This window comes from Hyperolius riggenbachi, chromosome 8 (assembly GCF_040937935.1).
Source record: "Hyperolius riggenbachi isolate aHypRig1 chromosome 8, aHypRig1.pri, whole genome shotgun sequence".
Taxonomy (NCBI): domain Eukaryota; kingdom Metazoa; phylum Chordata; class Amphibia; order Anura; family Hyperoliidae; genus Hyperolius; species Hyperolius riggenbachi.
The window spans coordinates 251,762,124-251,778,487 of NC_090653.1; the positions used below are offsets into that span (position 1 = coordinate 251,762,124).

General features: G+C 43.6%; 2 protein-coding genes across 12 annotated transcripts in view; one reads left to right on the top strand and one right to left on the bottom strand.

Annotated features, from left to right (window-relative positions):
• The window catches only part of LOC137527742 (myosin-1B-like), a 469,182-nt gene that overhangs the window by 381,904 nt on the left and 70,914 nt on the right, over window positions 1–16,364 (bottom strand). For 9 of the 11 annotated variants that reach the window (XM_068248583.1, XM_068248582.1, XM_068248598.1 and 6 more), the window contains one exon: window positions 14,186–14,276. The exons of the other annotated variants lie outside the window; for them this stretch is intronic. The gene's annotated coding sequence lies outside the window, so the exon portion shown is untranslated. The remainder of the gene's footprint in view (window positions 1–14,185; window positions 14,277–16,364) is intronic. 11 annotated transcript variants of the gene reach the window in all.
• WAS (WASP actin nucleation promoting factor) overlaps window positions 1–16,364 on the top strand; it is a 52,821-nt gene that overhangs the window by 754 nt on the left and 35,703 nt on the right. The gene's annotated exons all lie outside the window — the stretch shown is intronic.

Genomic DNA, 16,364 nt, shown 5'->3' on the forward strand with positions numbered 1-16,364 from the left:
AGAGAGGGAGGGAGAGAGGGATTAAAAAAAGATAGGCAAATTTATTTAAAAAATAAAGAAATAAATATTTATTTAAAAAAAAAATAAACATCCTGGAAGCAATCATAACCCACCAACAGAAAGCTCTGTTGGTGGGCAGAAAAGGGGGAGGGGGGAATCACTTGTGTGCTTAGTTGTGCAGCCCTGCAGCGAGCCCTTAAAACTGCAGTGGCCTAATTGTAAAAAATAGCATGGTCACTAGGGGGAGAGGGGTGGGGGGTTAAGACCATGGTCCTTAACCACCCTGGCGTTCTATTAAGATCGCCAGGGCGGCTGCGGGAGGGTTTTTTTTAAATAAAAAAAAAACGATTTCATGCAGCCAACTGAAAGTTGGCTGCATGAAAGCCCACTAGAGGGCGCTCCGGAGGCGTTCTTCCGATTGCCTCCGGCAGCCAGAAGTAACACGGAAGGCCGCAATGAGCGGCCTTCCGTGTTTTGCTTACTTCGTCGCCATGGCGACGAGCGGAGTGACGTCATGGACGTCAGCCGACGTCCTGACGTCAGCCGCCTCCGATCCAGCCCTTAGCGCTGGCCGGAACTATTTGTTCCGGCTGCGCAGGGCTCAGGCGGCTGGGGGGACCCTCTTTCGCCGCTGCTCGCGGCGGATCGCCGCAGAGCGGCGGCGATCGGGCAGCACACGCGGCTGGCAAAGTGCCAGCTGCGTGTGCTGCTTTTTATTTGAACAAAATCGGCCCAGCAGGGCCTGAGCGGCAGCCATCGGCGGTGATGGACGAGCTGAGCTCGTCCATACCGCTAAGATGGTTAAAGAGACTTTGAAGTCTACTAAAATCTCACTTTTATCCAACATTTATCTTCAACACTATCAGCCCTGCTAAAACGCTGCATCCGCGTGGCAGAAAGCCGTTTACAAACCCCCCAAATCCCTGTGGGAAAATGCGGGGAGTGCTTCCTCATAGAGGCAGAGCTTAGGGCTGTAGCTCTGCCTCCATGCGTGTCAATCCCCGCCTCTCCCCACCCCTCTCAGTCTTCTTTCACTGAGAGGGGTGGGGGAGAGGACTCAGAGATCCGCGAGGATTGACACTTAAAGAGGCAGAGCTGCAGCTCAAAGCTCTGCCTCCCCAGGGAGCAAAATCCACGACCAAGAAAGTCGTGGATATTAGCCCCGGCATTTGGGGGTTTTGTAAACAGCTTTCTGCCGCTGGGATGCGGTGTTTTAGCAGGGCTGATAGTGTTGAAGATAAATGTTGAATAAAAAGTGGGATTTGAAGAGGCTTCAGTGTCTCTTTAAGTGGCATTTTACTGACAAGCTGTAAAAATACTGCTACCACCTAGGAGAAAACTCAGGAGGAAAAGTGAAAAGCACATCGGCCCTGGGCCTATATTTCATTAACTTTTTCTCCTGAGTTTTCTCCTAGTTGAGAATTTGTAATCTTCTCTTTAAAGTGGATCCAAGATGAATAACTAACTATAACAAGTAACTTGTCTATATATCTTATCTAGAGTTTAGATAGTTTGCACAGCATATCTAGCTGCAAACAGCTTCAACAGTTTATTTATTTCTGTGATACAATGAGGGCAGCCATGTTCTGTTTGTCACATTACACAGGCAAGCTGAGCTGTATCTCCTGCCCTCAGCCTGTGAAAACTTCACTCCCCTCTCCTCCTCCTCTCTGCCTCTGAAATCTCTGGCTAGTAACCTCCTCCTGCTGCCCAGACCGAGCTCCCATAAGCCCTTGCTACTAAGGCTGAGAGTGCCAAGGCTCTCTGGAGAAGCTTTGGGCGAGACTTGTTTAGTATATAGGGAATAAGAGTATTAAAACAAAACAAAAAAAAGTACCGTATTTGGCTTGAAGAATGTCCTATAAACTATATGAAAGGAACACAATTATGCAATGAGTAAAAGTTTATTCTCGGATCCACTTTAAAATAACTTTTCAGCCCTTTGCAACTGAAAAAGTACTAAAAAGTAGGTGAAAAAGTACTGACAAAATGATTTTCAGTTTTGTCTTGCTTGCTGATGATTTTATTGGCAAGTTGTGAAAATGTCACCCAGGGGAAAACTCAGGAGAAAAAGTTAAATTGCAAATGGGACACGGTCTCAACTATTAGCAGGTAAAGGATTGCTGCACTCCTCTGGGTCATATAATAAAATAGTGCAGGTGGCTTGAATGACAGTAAATTACCAGCTGTGTGATTGCAGACTCATGCAGGTGTCGCAGTGAAGACTTTACTATACATCCTAGATTTATTTATTTTTTCAAACCTCTTGGCGTGGAAACTGCATGGAACGGCAATCGCATGCCCACTAATTCACATAGATTTCAGAGGCCATCACTATGATCTGATATGATCCAGGCAAGGGGTGCAAATCCTCAGTGTTTAATTGCAGATCATCAGACTCAGAATCAATTTATTTGGCCAAGTAAGTTTAACGTGTTTAACGTGTACCTGAGACATTGCTATCAGAGGAATGTATACTTACCTGTGGCTTCCTCCAGCCCCCTGTAGTCCTTGGGCTCCCTCTGTGTCCGCCCGTTCTACATATATCCAGGCACATCGCCTCTAGTTAGGACATTAAATAAGTTATTAAGGAAAGGGAGGTGCTGAAGGGGGTGTGGCCAGAAAACAGCAAAAATCTATTAACCCTTCGCACTCTCGCATGCAAATGTTCAAACAAATGCATTCACAGATTCACTCATCCGGGCACCACTGTTATCCCTACAGCTAAGTTAAAAGCCGGGGTCTTAGTTCACAGAAGAATGCATTCTTATACCGCTGACAGCCCCGGAAACATTCCCATCAAATCTTTAAGCACCACTATAGTGAAAAAAGTAAGTAGTTACAATCTGACAGGTTTTGGACTAGTTCATCTCATCATGGGGGGTTCTCAGTATTTATTTTTTTCTTTTCAAAAGCATTCCCTGAACGGCAGTTGCTAAGTCTAAATGCCAAAATAATATGCAAGCGAGTAAGGAGGCTGGCTGATCTCAACAGCAACTGCTGTTAAGGAAATGCTTTTGAAAACAAATAAAACCCTGAGAATCTCCCGTGAGGAGATGGACGCGTCCAAAACCTGTCGTTTCTGTCAGATTTTAACTGCTTACTTTTTTCGCTACAGTGGTCCTTTTACTAACTGAGCAGGTGCAGAACACTCCGAGACACGAGGGCGTGAGAGGCAGTGTGAGCGTGAGAAGCACAGATTGAGCAGCAGGTAAGTATAAATCCTTTTAATTGCGGTGTTTAAGGTTTATTTTAATCAACTCAATCCAGGTTTGTTGAATCATTTATGATCTGGTGATATTTGGAGATCTTGTGATAACAATCGTTCGTAAACACCAATTAACGATTGCTCGTCCGACAATTGCATAAAGTTCTTTCTGTCGCGATCAGAAGCGATCGTTAAGGAGAGCGAGGAAAGTGCAATCATTGCACGAACGAACAAGTTGGATCCTATCGTGCAGCAATCAGCAATCGTGCGAGAACGATCGTTACAGAATGTAGTGCGCATTTGTGCATATAGCTGGAACCTACGAATTTCCGGTGAATTGTGTTTGGTAACGATCGTTCTGTGAGAATTTTGAAAAAAAAACACAAAAAACATCAATCTTGCTGTTAATCCAAATGTTTTGTAAAACATTAATTACATCATATCCGTGTGCGCACGCAACCATTCTTCACTGATCGTTCGTTTCTGCAATAACAATCGCTGCGCTACATTCTCAGTTGCCTAATTTGCATTTACTGCTCTGCTCGTCCAACTATGGTTCGTCGCTGAACTATCGTTCCTAACGAATGATCGTTATCGCAGGTGTGTACGTACCATTAAAAAAGAATGCCCTTAAACTACGTAGAGCCAATGCTCAATTTGTAAAGTAGTAGCAGTAGGGTATTGTACCGTGTTGGCCATCAGTAAAAGCAAGACGTTTTGAATCAGGATGATACCATTTATTGGCTAACTTAAAAGAATAAGAATAAGCAAGCTTGTCTTTGTAAAGTAGGCATCACTTTCTGAAGGCCAGTGTTCAGCAAACATGTGCAGTAAGGGTCTGAGCATACCTGTGCATTTCTGAGCATTTTGCAGCAATCAGTATCAGTCTGAAACATTAACCACTTCACAACTGAGGGGTTTTACCCCTTCAGCATCCGAGCAATTTTCACCTTTTAGCTCTTCTTCCATTCATTTGGCAATAACTTTATCTCTACTTATCACAATGAAATGAACTTTATCTTGTTTTTTTCATCACTAATTAGGCTTTCTTTGTGTGGTACATTATGCCCTGAATTACCGTATTTTTCAGAATATAAGACGCACCTAGATTTAAAGGGCAAAAATCAGGAAAAAATAAATAAACTAAACCTAGGTGCGTCTATGGTGCAGGGGCTTCTTATGGACCTCTAACTCCCCCAAAACTGTCTTTATCTAAGCTACACTGCCCATCTATACTAACACCTGCTACACTACACTTCCCTTACCCCTGCTGCCCCCACCAACTACACATTACTTCACTAGCCCCTACTACAACTACACTACACTACACTACACTACAGTATACTACACTTCCCTCACTAATACCTGCAGCCAACCCAAACTACACTACACTTCACTAACTAACCCCTCCAGCCAACCCAAACTACACTACACTTCACTAAGTAACCCCTCCAGCCAACCCAAACTACACTACACTACACCCCTGTTGCATCTCACCTGATCCTGTCGCCACAATCCTCCCCTCCTCCATCTGCCTGCCATCACCCGAGAGTCGCAGCAGCCGTCATCTGAGGGTCCCATTAGGTGTCATCAGAGGGTCCCATCTAGTATCCCTGCTCTTTAAGTGTCCAGGTTGCCGGCTCCTCTTCGCTGCAGTCATGCTTGTATGCAGCCTCGTGGTGATCACGCGGTGATTACGCGCTGCCGGGGCCGACTTCCTCCATAGTTACTAAATGCAGAAGGGAAGCAGCACCGATATGCCAACAGTTGGAGCGTGCCTGGTCCAAAAGCACCCCAGTGCCTCCTGGGGAGTACTCAGTATGTTCACAAGAAGGAGGACCGGCACCGCTCAAATGTATTATGCTCTTTATTGAAAGATAAAAGGCAGCAGGACAGACTGCTGTTTCGGGATAAACCCTTCTTCAACTGCTAAGTGCCATATAAACATGTGATCCCATACACCCTTAAATAGCCCGGAGACGGACCTGATGGAAAACTACTAGTCTAATATGCAAAACAGACGTGAGGTAAAATACACAGACTCACCATATTAATGCAAAAAGACACGCTCCATGTGTATCAAACAAAGCACGTATCCTCACCCGGAAGTCACCCCATCCACACCCGCAGCCAATCTCCAAGTGTCAGGAAGTGACGTCACCAATGGCGTCACCGCGTCACTTCCTCCACATGAGCCGTCAACAAGCGGCGATAAAGACGCCGCAGAGATATGCAAGCGTAATCAAACGGGTACAAAAACGCCAAGAAAAAGTCCAAACGCCTGCAACACAAACGTACAAGCGTAAACTCACGCGTGAAAACCGCGGCAAAAACAGACGTACAGGCGTAAACCAACGCGTGAAAACCGCCGCAAAAAGGTCGTCCAAACGCCTACATGGACAACACGAGGAGGAAGATTGACGCGTGACACACGCCACATAAACGCCACAAAATGACGTTCAAGGCGTATTGGATGTCTATCTTCCATATGGTAATGCTACCGCCGCCTGACGCATATCCGACGTCACAAAAACGTGACAAAAATGTAAACATGAAAATAAAGATGCCAGCATCGCCATAAACATATGGCGAGGCTGCATATACCATAACGCCGGTAAGGTGTGTTGTGCAACATGTTCACATGTCGATGCCAACTCACCTGCCCAAATCCAGAGAAAATGACATATGAGATCAGCTGAAGGGTGATGACAGAATCTCCCCCGATGGGAATCACCATGTGCTCCATGAAGCAAGGTAAAGTCTGCAAAAAAACATAGAAGAATGAAAGAAAAGTACAGGCAAAAGTGTATCCATCAGATCCCTCCCTAGGTAAACATTAAAAGTATACATATAAAAGAGACATATGAATTTATATGAAAATACAACATGTTACACTCCAGATCCCTGGCCAAAACTCAGATACAAAAACTAAGATCATAATCTCTGTTCAACCCTCCAGCTCCCAAAGTCCCCAACCTTCTGATCCAAAAGGCCTCCTTCCAAGTTCCAGTCAGCCCGCATTCCCTTTGTTTCCACTTATAGTGCATATAGTGATTCCATCTCACGATCCATTCGTAGACATTGGCACATATTGAGAAATGGCCTTCCATCAGTTCCTGAGTTCCGTTACCCCCCCCCCCCCTCATGTCCTTCAAGAGGGCACCCACCATTAGAGATAAAATTAGTGGGGGGAGGAGGGTCACGCATGAGGATAGGGGATGTGGCATGTTTCCTTGCCTCTCCTGCCACATGTGTGGCCATGTGATTAAGGGCAGTACCTTTTTTCATCCATCATTGGGGACACCGTTTAAAATTAGAGGGAGATTTAGCTGTGACTCTAAGTTTGTTGTTTATATGCTTAAATGCCCTTGTGGCTTGGCGTATATTGGTAAGACCACACAAAAACTTAAGGATAGGTTTTCCTCCCATAAATCTAATATACGTAATCCCAATTGTGAGTTGACAGTAGCTGACCATTTCCATAAATGTAGGCATTCTGTGTCTCAGTTAAGGGTGACTGCCATCGATGGGGTACCAGTGACGTGGAGGGGGGGCAGTAGAGATCAGGCCCTCTCTCGGAAGGAGGCCTTTTGGATCAGAAGGTTGGGGACTTTGGGAGCTGGAGGGTTGAACAGAGATTATGATCTTAGTTTTTGTATCTGAGTTTTGGCCAGGGATCTGGAGTGTAACATGTTGTATTTTCATATAAATTCATATGTCTCTTTTATATGTATACTTTTAATGTTTACCTAGGGAGGGATCTGATGGATACACTTTTGCCTGTACTTTTCTTTCATTCTTCTATGTTTTTTTGCAGACTTTACCTTGCTTCATGGAGCACATGGTGATTCCCATCGGGGGAGATTCTGTCATCACCCTTCAGCTGATCTCATATGTCATTTTCTCTGGATTTGGGCAGGTGAGTTGGCATCGACATGTGAACATGTTGCACAACACACCTTACCGGCGTTATGGTATATGCAGCCTCGCCATATGTTTATGGCGATGCTGGCATCTTTATTTTCATGTTTACATTTTTGTCACGTTTTTGTGACGTCGGATATGCGTCAGGCGGCGGTAGCATTACCATATGGAAGATAGACATCCAATACGCCTTGAACGTCATTTTGTGGCGTTTATGTGGCGTGTGTCACGCGTCAATCTTCCTCCTCGTGTTGTCCATGTAGGCGTTTGGACGACCTTTTTGCGGCGGTTTTCACGCGTTGGTTTACGCCTGTACGTCTGTTTTTGCCGCGGTTTTCACGCGTGAGTTTACGCTTGTACGTTTGTGTTGCAGGCGTTTGGACTTTTTCTTGGCGTTTTTGTACCCGTTTGATTACGCTTGCATATCTCTGCGGCGTCTTTATCGCCGCTTGTTGACGGCTCATGTGGAGGAAGTGACGCGGTGACGCCATTGGTGACGTCACTTCCTGACACTTGGAGATTGGCTGCGGGTGTGGATGGGGTGACTTCCGGGTGAGGATACGTGCTTTGTTTGATACACATGGAGCGTGTCTTTTTGCATTAATATGGTGAGTCTGTGTATTTTACCTCACGTCTGTTTTGCATATTAGACTAGTAGTTTTCCATCAGGTCCGTCTCCGGGCTATTTAAGGGTGTATGGGATCACATGTTTATATGGCACTTAGCAGTTGAAGAAGGGTTTATCCCGAAACAGCAGTCTGTCCTGCTGCCTTTTATCTTTCAATAAAGAGCATAATACATTTGAGCGGTGCCGGTCCTCCTTCTTGTGAACATTCCTCCATAGTTACGGCGTCCTCTTCTTAGTTACAGTGCCCCCCTTCTGCGTGACGAGCGGCGCACGTGCGCCTGACGTCATGCGTGACCCCGGCGCACATGCGCCGCTCGTCACACAGAAGAGGGCACTGTATCTAAGAAGAGGACGCCGTAACTATGGAGGAAGGTGGCCCCGGCAGCGCGTAATCACTGCGTGATCACAGCGAGCCTGCATACAAGCATGACTGCAGTGAAGAGGAGCCGGCGACTTGGACAATTCCAGCTCACGGCAAACCGCTAGCGGTTCTGCAAGAACCGCTACACAATGTAGCGAGTGGCAGTGTTCTCACTGCTGCGGTTGCGGTTAGCGATAACCGCAACCGCGCTGCATGCAGCGGTTTGCCGGCGACGAGCGTTCCGCGATTTGCGATCGTGATTAGCGTGCATAGCACGCTAATCGCGATCGCTCCAAACCCGCCGCAGTGTCCAGTGATTTTCCCGCGCTGATCACGGGAAAATCACTCTCGCAGAACGCCGGCAGTAATCGCCGGCGTTCTGTGGTTTGAAGTGTGAACGGGCCCTTAAAGAGCGGGGATACTGGATGGGATTGCTGGACCCTCTGATGACGGCTGCTGCGACATTGGATGACGGCGGACAGACAAAGGAGGCGAGGATCGCGGAGGCAGGATCCGGTAAGTATGTTATGGGGCGAAAATACCGTACCTTTGGAATATAAGACGCACCCACTTTTTCCCCCCAGTTTTGGGGAAGAAAAAGTGCGTCTTATATTCCGAAAAATACGGTATTTTATTCTAAATGTTTTTTAATAGGAAAAAAAGAAAAAAATTGGAAAAAAATCCTTATTATTCAGTTTTTAGCCATTATAGTTTTTAAATAATGCATGCTACGGTCATTAAAATCCACGTAATTTATTTGCCTATTTGTACTGGTTATTACACCGTTTAAATTATGTCCCACAATGTCTGACGCCAATATTTTATTTGGAAATAAAGATGCATTTTTTTTTCAGTTTTGCGTCCATCACGAATAACAAGCCCATCATTTATAAAGTAACAGTAATATACCCTCTTGACATACATATTAAAAAAGTTCAGTCCCTAAGAAAACTATTTATGTATTTTATTTTTTTTAATTGTAATTTTTTTTATTTTTTTTTTTTTTTTTACAAAAAACAAACGTTGGTAACTATTGGGGAGTGTGGGAGGTAAGGGGACTAATTTGAAATGTAAAAATAGGTCTTTTCGTTAAAAAAATGCTTTTAGATGTAGTTTTACTATTTGGCCACAGGATGGCCTTAGTCATTTTTTTAATGGGTCCTGTGGGCGAAATATGTACGCTTACAGGAAGTGTACTGAGGATGAGAAACTTTTACTTATCAAAATGATTGCGCAGCTCCTCATAGAAGCCGACGATCATTGCTACGGGGACTTAAGATTAATGAATGGGAATTGCTTTCCCATTCATTGATCTCCTGGCAAGCGGACGGCACTGCGAACGAGCACACAAGTGAGCGGGAGCGTGGACAGCGGTGGTGGCAGCGGGGGTACGTATATTTACTCCCCTGGGCGTTTAAATGAAGTCTAAAGGAGAGTAGATATACTGTACAGAAGCTGTGAAGTGGTTTTAATGTGCTGCTGAGAATGGTGTACTCAGGCCCTTCGTCAATAAGGCTGGCTTTACACTTGGCCTATGCGTTTGGAGCGTTATGTTACACCCCCATTGCACCGCAATGCACAAAACGACATTCATATGACCCTGTGGCAGAGTGCATGCATGCCGCACCACTGCCACCAACATATTTAAAATTTCTGTGTCACCCATTGACTTCCGTTACTTTCACTGCCGCTGCGTCGCCACAGAAGTCTGACGGTAACGTGCTGTTGACTTTGCGTGGGCTTGGCAGCCGATCGGGCATTTCCAGTGCAATGTGTAGTGGTAAGTGCATTAGGCCCCATTTTCTTGCATTGTCAAGCGGTAAAATACAGTAACGCAGTGCATACTTGCAAGGCAAGTGTAAAAGCGGCCTTAAAGAAAATCTGTAGTGAAAAAACCTCCCCTGGGAGGTACTCACCTCAGGTGGGGGAAGCCTCCGGATACTATTGAGGCTTCCCCTGTCCTCCTCGGTCCCACGTCGGCGGAGAAAATCCTCCTGGAGCAGCGGCATTGTAAATATTTACCTTTTGGCTCCAGCGCAGGCACAGTATCCGCTCTTCCCACGGAGATAGGCGAAAATAGCCAATCTCCATCGGGCCGCTCTACTGTGCAGGCGCAAGTCGCCTGCGCAGTAGAGCGGACCCGACGGAGATCGGCTAATTTTGCCTATCTCCGTCAGAAGAGCCACAACAGCGCCCCCGCTGGAGCCCTAAAAGGTAAATATTGCACAGGCTGTCAGATTTGTCGCCTGTGCGTTCCGGGGGCTGCAGCGAGACCGCCATGAGACACAGGTGGACAGGGGAAGCCTTGATAGGGTCCAGAAGCTTCCCCCTACTGAGGTGAATACCCCCCAGGTGAACTTTTTTCAGTACAGGTTTTCTTTAAACGTATGAACAACATCCTTTCATGCTTTGACATCCACAACTAATGACATCTCACAAACATCCTGTGTATGTTTCTATGTATGATTATTAGTAATAAGGGCTTGTTTCCACTACAAACTTACTGCGATTGTAATTCTTGCCAATTTTAACTTGCTGGGGTTTTTTGGCAAATTTTTATGATTGATTTTTTTTCTGAATTCTTCTATTTCAGGGAAACTATCAGTCAGGAGATGCCAATGTCTCTTGAATATTATACCTATCTGATCACTTTCGATGTTGTATCGGGTGACTTAAAACAGTTTTAAACTCTAACAAAATAGTCAACAAAAATGTGTTTTCCTACTTTTTATACCCCATACAATTATCATATTTGCTTTTGTGCACAAGTATTATTATTAATTTAGAAATTATAAGTTCCCAAAGTTCAGTTTAATTACTTTGAAAGCTGCTGGTGCATTTTATTCATAACTGTTGTATTTCTATTGTAAATGCACCCAGTAATGATTTCTGAGCAGTGTTTCAGTTCAGGATTCATTAGCAGAAGTTTCTGCACAGTCAGAGAATGTTTACTTAATTGTATCAAGTGAAGAATGTAAACACAAGATAAGGTTATCACCAGTTCGGATGTGGCAGCCCCTGCGGGAGAAAAAGTCAGTCCTGTGATTTAACCCTTTAAATGCTGTTTTACAAAAAAAATGTACTGGGTTTCATTCCACTTTAAAGAACAACTATAAAAGAAACTGTTTTTCTGTAAATCCCGCATACCTATAAAGCTTTTAGCCAGCAATACTAGAAAGCTTTTCTGAGGTCTCTCATCACAGTGTGTGTGAACAAAATAGCTTTGTTTATCAGCTGTTTTGTAACCTATTAGAACATAAGGTGACATGTAACAAAGGTTTATCTGAGGTGCCGCATGGCTTGAGAAAGGAGTACTTCACTCTGAAATGTTGCTTTACGTGCTGTACTTGTTATAATATGAAATAAAAGAGCTTTGAAATTACTTCACTGGATGGTGCCGATAGCTATCTATACATCAAATACTGATTCCTACTCATTTACTTTAAGACAATGACCATTGCCTGGCTGTCCTGCTGATCCTCTGTCTCTAATACTTTTAGCCATAGATCCTGAACAAGCATGCAGATCAGGAGTTTCTGACAAAAATCTGACAAGATTAGCTGTGCGATTCAGACACTACTGCATCCAGAATTATCAGCAGGACAGCCAGGCAACTGAAATTGTTTAAGGCTGGATTCACAGTGGCCAGTTGCATAATGCACCTGTTATAATGTGGGCGAATTGAAATGGAGACTAGACATAGACTTTAATACAAAGCCTGTATGCAGCGTGTTAGAATAATGTGTACTGTAAACAGCCCTTACTGAATTGTATGGGCAGTGAGTTGACATGCAGAATTATTTTGCAACGCAACTGAGCACTGTGAAAACCTTAAAGGGGCACTATGGCGAAAAATTGTATTTTAAATTGTATTGTATTTTAAATATGTGCAAACATATACAAATAAGAAGTACATTTTTCCAGAGTAAAATGAGCCATAAATGACATTTCTCCTATGTTGCTGTCACTTACAGTAGGTAGTAGAAATCTGATAGAAACGACAGGTTTCGGTCTAGTTCATCTCTTCATAGGGGATTCTCAGGGATTTATTTTTTATTTTCAAAAGCACTTAGTGAATGGCAGTTGTTCTGTCCAACTGCCAAAAAACTGTGTAGCGAGCAGGGAATCTGGCCAGCATCATTGTTTAAAGAGGAACTCCAGTAAAAATAATGTAATAAAAAAATTGCTTCATTTTTACAATAATTATGTATAAATGATTTAGTCAGCGTTTGCCCATTGTAAAATCTTTCAAATCCCTGATTTACATTCTGACATTTATTACATGGTGACATTTTTACTGTTGGCAGGTGATGTAGCTGCTGCATGCTTTTTTAGCAGTTGGAAACAGCTGTAAACAGCTATTTCCCACAATGTAACAAGGTTTACAGGCAGGAAACTGCCAGGAGTACCACGGTCCTCAGAGTTTCTTGTGGGAGGGGTTTCACCACAATATCAGTCATACAGCGCCCCCTGATGGTCTGTTTGTGAAAAGAAATAGATTTCTCATGTAAAAGGGGGTATCAGCTACTGATGGGATAAAGTTCAATTCTTGGTCGGAGTTTCTCTTTAAAGAGACTCTGAAGCGAATAAAACTCGCTTTTTCCCTTATATTCAGCAGGGGTATGTTTGCCCCTGCTAAAACGCCTCTATCCCGCGGCAGAACGGGGGTTCTTTACCCCCCAAATCCCCCCTGCAAAATCCACGACTAACTTGGTCGTAGATTTTGCTGCTCATGGAGGCAGAGCTATGAGCTGTAGCTCTGCCCCATGCACGTCTATCAGCGGTGGATCTCCGCCTCCTCCCCGCCCCTCTCAGTGAAGAAAGACTGAGAGGGGCGGGCAGAGGAGGCGATCAGCGCTGATAGACGCGCTGAGAGGCAGGGCCGCTAGCCCTGCCTCAAGCCAGAAGCACTCCCCGCACAACACGGAGGGGATTTGGGGGGTAAAGGACCCCCATTCTGCAGTGGGATAGCTGCGTTTTAGCAGGGGCAAACATGCCCCTGCTGAATATAAGGGAAAAAGTGAGTTTTATTGCCGCTTCAGACTCTCTTTAAATCTTTTTAGGGAATATCTTTGTAAAGAATAAAAGCCCTGCTGAGAATCCCCTTTGAAGAGATGGACTAGTCCAAAACCTGTCGTTTCTGTCAGATTTCTACTACCTACTGTAAGTGACAGCAACATAGGAGAAAAGTCATTTATGGCTCATTTTACTCTGGAAAAAAATATACTTCTTATTTGTATATGTTTGCACATATTTTAAATTTAAAGTGCCCCTTTAAAGGAAATAAATATGGCAGCCTCAATATGTCTCTCACCTTGGGTTCCTTTTAACGACAATTCATGCTGGCTTTCTTGCTGGACAGATTTCCAGAGTGGGCAGCAGCAGACTAAAGGTGACCATACATCAGACGATGTATGGGCAGATCGACCAAGAGACAGGTCTCTCTCTGATCAAATCTGATTGGAGAGAGTTGTTGTCTGTCCATATACCGCAGGCCAAGTGACGTTGCGTCTGGGTCCCCGTGCTGTCCCACCTGTAAAATGTGCCCCCCGGTGTTCCGTGCAGTACACTTTACGTGTTGGCGTCAGCTGCTAGCTCCATGCTCTGTCCACATATTTGCACCTCATGTGGTCACACAGGCACCAATGTCAATGTATACGCTGGCAAATAAGTGGGGCACATGTATGTGGACGGAGGACAAAGCATGGAGCTAGCGGCTGACAACAACACGTAAAGTATACTACACGGGGCACGTTTTACACTAAGACGGACAGCGCCGGGGGTTTCGTTGCTCTTCCCAATATCGCACGCCTGATTGAGCATGTCAACCCTACATCTTGCAGCATATCCAATATATACATGCAACCAATTTTGGCACAATATTGGTTGTATCGTTGATCGGGGATTCTCTTGGCTGCACCGATTTTTATCCGATCGAATCAAGAATCAGATGTTGATTGGCTGCCAAGTTGCCGGATGTATAGAAGGTAATAGTGATAACAAGAGGCGTCCTAGTGGTGTGGGTGCTTATAATGTGCTTGTTAAAAATCAGGAGGTCACTTACTTTCAAACCAAAGGATGGAACAAATAAGGGAAAGGTGTTGAAGACTTTATCAGGTTTTGACAGACAACCGAAGGCTTCATTAGATAAAACTCTGCAAAGTAGGAACATTCGTGTTTTATAAAACAACGTCGATCAGAGAAGTTTGTACAATGATACAATTTCACAGAAATCAAAATATTCAATATTAATGTCAATATAAAAACAGCTGACATATATAGTACTGTATAACACTAGCAGCTTTGGCTTTAGTTGGACTATTTAATTGAACTATTTAGCTGTACCGTCATGTGGTCTAATTTCCCAACAAAAGGTGATTTTGCTAAGATAAAAAAATGGAATTGTCCATTTCCTTTATTCAGTACAACAAAGCATGTACAGTATATGCTTTGGTCCACTTTAAGGCGTCAATAAGCCCACTTTGGGCTCTATTCACAAAACTTTTCATAAATGACTTATTTATCACCCAATTGATAAAAATAACCTATCAGCACATTTACAAGCAAAATAATCACTCAAAGTACCGTAAGTTGTTCCTGATTAACCTCATTTCAATATTACTTTTCTTACCTTAATCATATTATATTTTTGCTCTTCGGGAGCTTAAAAATGTAACATAAATAAGGAGAAAACAGAGGAAAACCGGTAAAAAAGCTTTGTGAGGAAAACCGGTGAAAAAGCTTTGTGAATGGGCCTTCATTAACCAATTCAGGACTGCGCGAGGTGAAATCTACAGTATGTCTGACAGGACGTGGATTTAATTTCTTTGCATCAGTACTCTCCTGCTGTGCGCCAGTCAGGAGCCAATTTCATGGGCTTCCAATCCTGTGATCACTGTGAGCCACTCACTGTGATCAAAAAGTAAAAATAGAAAAAAAAAGGCTTTACGGGAACCCGAGGTGAGAGGAATATGGAGGCTTCAATATATATTTCCTTTTGAAGAGACTCTGTAACAAAATTTTCAGCCTTATTTCTTCTATCCTATAAGTTCCTATACCTGTTCTAATGTGGTCTGGCTTACTGCAGCCTTTTCTTTTTGCACTGTCTCTGTAATATATCTAATCTTTTCTTATCAAGCTTTGCCGACCCAGGGAGGAAGGGGCTGCCTCTGCTGTGATAGGGAGAAGTTATGCACGGCCCCTGCATGCCCCCTTCAGGTTGTGTGCTTTGTTTACTCCTCACAGACAGCGCTCTCTGTGGGGGAAGGAAGCTGCCTGTCACATGCTGAGAACTGTGAGAAATCCAGACTGGAGTACAGATAATTCACTATGTAATAAAAACTTGTAGTATACTATAACATGATATATATATATACTACTGTCTATACACTATATATATATATATATATATATATGTATATATAAAATGTAAAAACAAAAAAAAGGATGCTAAATATAGATATATATACAGATTTCAGCTTTAGTCACACCAAAAGAAGAGCTATACATTCTCAGTCCTGTGGATCGAAATATATTTTAACACCAGCTGTAGCCGCCTGATGGATGCACATCATATCTATGAGTGCGAAGAGGGGCAGAAAGTCCCCACCTAACCTTCAAGGTTTACCCTGAAGTGGCAGACAGATTGTTGCCTAGAGCAACGTGTGCCTTTATAAATGGGCCTTGCAAGACTCCGAAACCTTGGCTTATTTGTAAGAAAACAATAAAGATAATTCTTGGATGTGCTAGCTTCTTCATATACAGTGATGTGAAAAACTATTTGCCCCCTTCCTTATTTCTTATTCTTTTGCATGTTTGTCACACTTAAATGTTTCTGCTCATCTAAAACCGTTAACTATTAGTCAAAAATAACATAAATGAACACAAAATGCAGTTTTAAATGATGGTTTTTATTATTTAGTAAAAACTCAAAACCTACATGGCCCTGAACCTAATAAATGGTTGGGCCACCCTTAGCAGCAATAACTGCAATCAAGCGTTTGCGATAACTTGCAACGAGTCTTTTAAGCGCTCTGGAGGAATTTTGGCCCACTCATCTTTGCAGAATTGTTGTAATTCAGCTTTATTTGAGGATTTTCTAGCATGAACCGCCTTTTTAAGGTCATGCCACAACATCTCAATAGGATTCAGGTCAGGACTTTGACTAGCCCACTCCAAAACAAAGTCTTCATTTTGTTTTTCTTCAGCCATTCAGAGGTGGATTTGCTGGTGTGTTTTGGGTC